Here is a 2,451-nt window from a genome sequence, read left to right on the forward strand (position 1 = left end):
TTACTTCGGGGTTACCCCAAAAAATGTGTTAAACATTCAAGAAAAAGAGTATGATACATTAACCGGGATGCCTTACTTACTGTGCAACGTAAAAGTACAGAAAAAGAACAGATAGTCTGTGTATCCACATTTTGCAAATACGGTGAGACCATTAAGGGGATTTTCCTCAAGAATTGGAGGATTTTGAATTCTGCTGAAGTTAAAATACAAAAATCACTCTTTGCTTTTAAAAAAAGCAAGAGTTTGACACAGAAGCTCACACGAGACAATAGATTACTGCACAACGTCACTTGGTCAGGGATGTTAACCTCCAACCTGCGGTACATCATTACCCCTGTACCACTTGTATGGCGTATATAGTCTCTAAAAGGATGACACATTTTGTGAACGAAGGTAGGAAATGGGATTTGCGTACTTTCACTACTTGCAAAAGCAAGAATGTAGTATATGCAATTCAATATCCGTGCCACTTGTTTTACATAGGTAAGACCACTAGAGAGATACATGTGCACATCAATGAACATCGCTCAAAGATCAGGAGGCGCTCTCTCACTGCCCCATTGGTCTCTCATTTTATTGAGATGGGGCATGATGCAGATTCATTAAGTTGGTTTTGTATTGAAAAAATCTCAGCAAGTGGTCATGTGCAAACAATCAACAAACTGGCCTACAACGAACAGATGTGGATTTTTATTTTAAGAACTCTCCCAAAGGCTTGAATTCCATGGAAACATGGGAGTTCAATGCCAGATAGATAGGTTCAGCTCTTTAGACCTTGCACCATCCTTGCACCATTTGGGCACTCCATCAGCATTCAGCACCCATGTTCACGACTATCTATCCAAGTCGGTTTACTTTCCTTGCAGGCATATATTAGGCACCATGCCAGTTTACATGACAATTGTGTTTTCATCCTAATTGCTATTTGCGTTTTTTTCTGAGGTGGCTCTCTCCTTTTCATCATTTTGGGGCATATATTTAGCATTTAGTTACTATATTTCCAATTCCTGCATTTACTCGAGGCGGGCTTGACTTACTACCCTTTGCTCCCAAATCAGCCTTACATGTTACCATTCTCCTCATTTGCTCTTACTTATGGGCATCATCGGCTGTGACAGCCTCATGCGAGCATTAGGCAGCGCTTGCACTGAACATCCAGTCCTCTATTTTGTCCTTGACGTTCACGTTTGGATTAGACTAGGCACGGCCACGTTGCGTCGTTTTAATCACAGTGTTCACGTGATTTACAGAGGTCCTTTTAGAAGGCCGTTGTATTACCAGCCGCACAGTATGTTTACTGTGGTTCCCACGCTGGATGCTGCATTAATTGCCAGCCGCCAATGCCGCGTACGGACTGGTGCCCATGTAAGTGCGTGTTTTCTGTAATTTCTTTTACTTTAGTAGCTGCCAGTATTTTGACATAGTCGGCAATGCTTACAATTTGTAATAACTTCAACACTGCATTTTGCCGTCGGTTGCACACTTGCGTATGGACTGTTCCCTATGTAAGTGTACGTTCTTTCTGCAATTGCTAAGTTTATGCCAAATAGCTCCAACACAGTAGTCTGCCATGGGATGCACACATGCTTCTGAGGTTCATGGATAAGACCTTGTGCCTGTGTCTGAAGACAGTCAGTCTGCATTTTTTTCTAACTGCGGCCTGTTTCATGACATTTGGCTTACGCATTGTATTCGTGCTTGCGGGCCTCTTGCTTGTTTATTAGCCACATCGCCTCTTTGATCTTGCAGTTTATTAGGTTGGCACATGGTGACATGATACTCTGGAGGCTAATGTAAACAATTATACAATTATACACAAAGGATCCCCTCCGTCATGCTGAGGGTGCTTTAGTATATTTTCGTGGTTTTTGAGTTGGTCAGTTTCTGAGTGTCATTCTGCTCATTTTATGTTTATGCTGATTGGGCTATAAATATCTCTTGTTTAACAGCACATCAGGCCAATCCCTGCCGACACGATCCATTTTGCTGCACAAATCATCAAGGAGGCTACCCCAATAAATCCACTAATGTAGAAGGCAGCCCATAGCAGCTCCTTTCCATCTGCAGGTAAATTTGGTCCTTTGCGCCAGGGCATCTCCGCCCCAAGCAGCATTTTTCTTGGCTCACTGTTTGCCGCAACTGCCTTGTTCCCTTTTCTGTCTATATGCAGATTCCTTTGTGGTCAGATTCCAGTTTACTGATCCTTCTTCCAGCCTGCTTGGGTACGGCCATATATATGAGGTTAGCCCTGCTTGACAAACTAAGCATGTCTTTTCACTATTTGAGTGGACTAGCTTCTTGTTGGTCACTCATATCTTTCTGCACTAATGGCTTTTTATGGTGTAACCACTTTGTCTTCTTCAGCACGGCTTTAAGGGTTGGAGTCTCTTGCTCTGGTTTCAAAAAACTCTGCTACCGGGGTTGTTTTTCTGATTTTTTTACTACTTCTCC

The 2,451-nt window shown here is 42.6% G+C and overlaps 1 long non-coding RNA gene across 1 annotated transcript; it reads left to right on the top strand.

Moving 5' to 3' along the window:
• The first annotated feature begins 1,258 nt into the window (after positions 1–1,258).
• LOC138489010 (uncharacterized) lies at positions 1,259–2,234 on the top strand. The gene is made up of 3 exons (XR_011274743.1): positions 1,259–1,365; positions 1,950–2,067; positions 2,171–2,234. It is a non-coding gene; the product is annotated as an uncharacterized lncRNA (long non-coding RNA).
• Positions 2,235–2,451: the final 217 nt, after the last annotated feature.

Source organism: Ambystoma mexicanum, chromosome 9 (genome assembly GCF_040938575.1).
Source record: "Ambystoma mexicanum isolate Mex_15411 chromosome 9, UKY_AmexF1_1, whole genome shotgun sequence".
In the NCBI taxonomy this organism is placed as follows: Eukaryota; Metazoa; Chordata; class Amphibia; order Caudata; family Ambystomatidae; genus Ambystoma; species Ambystoma mexicanum.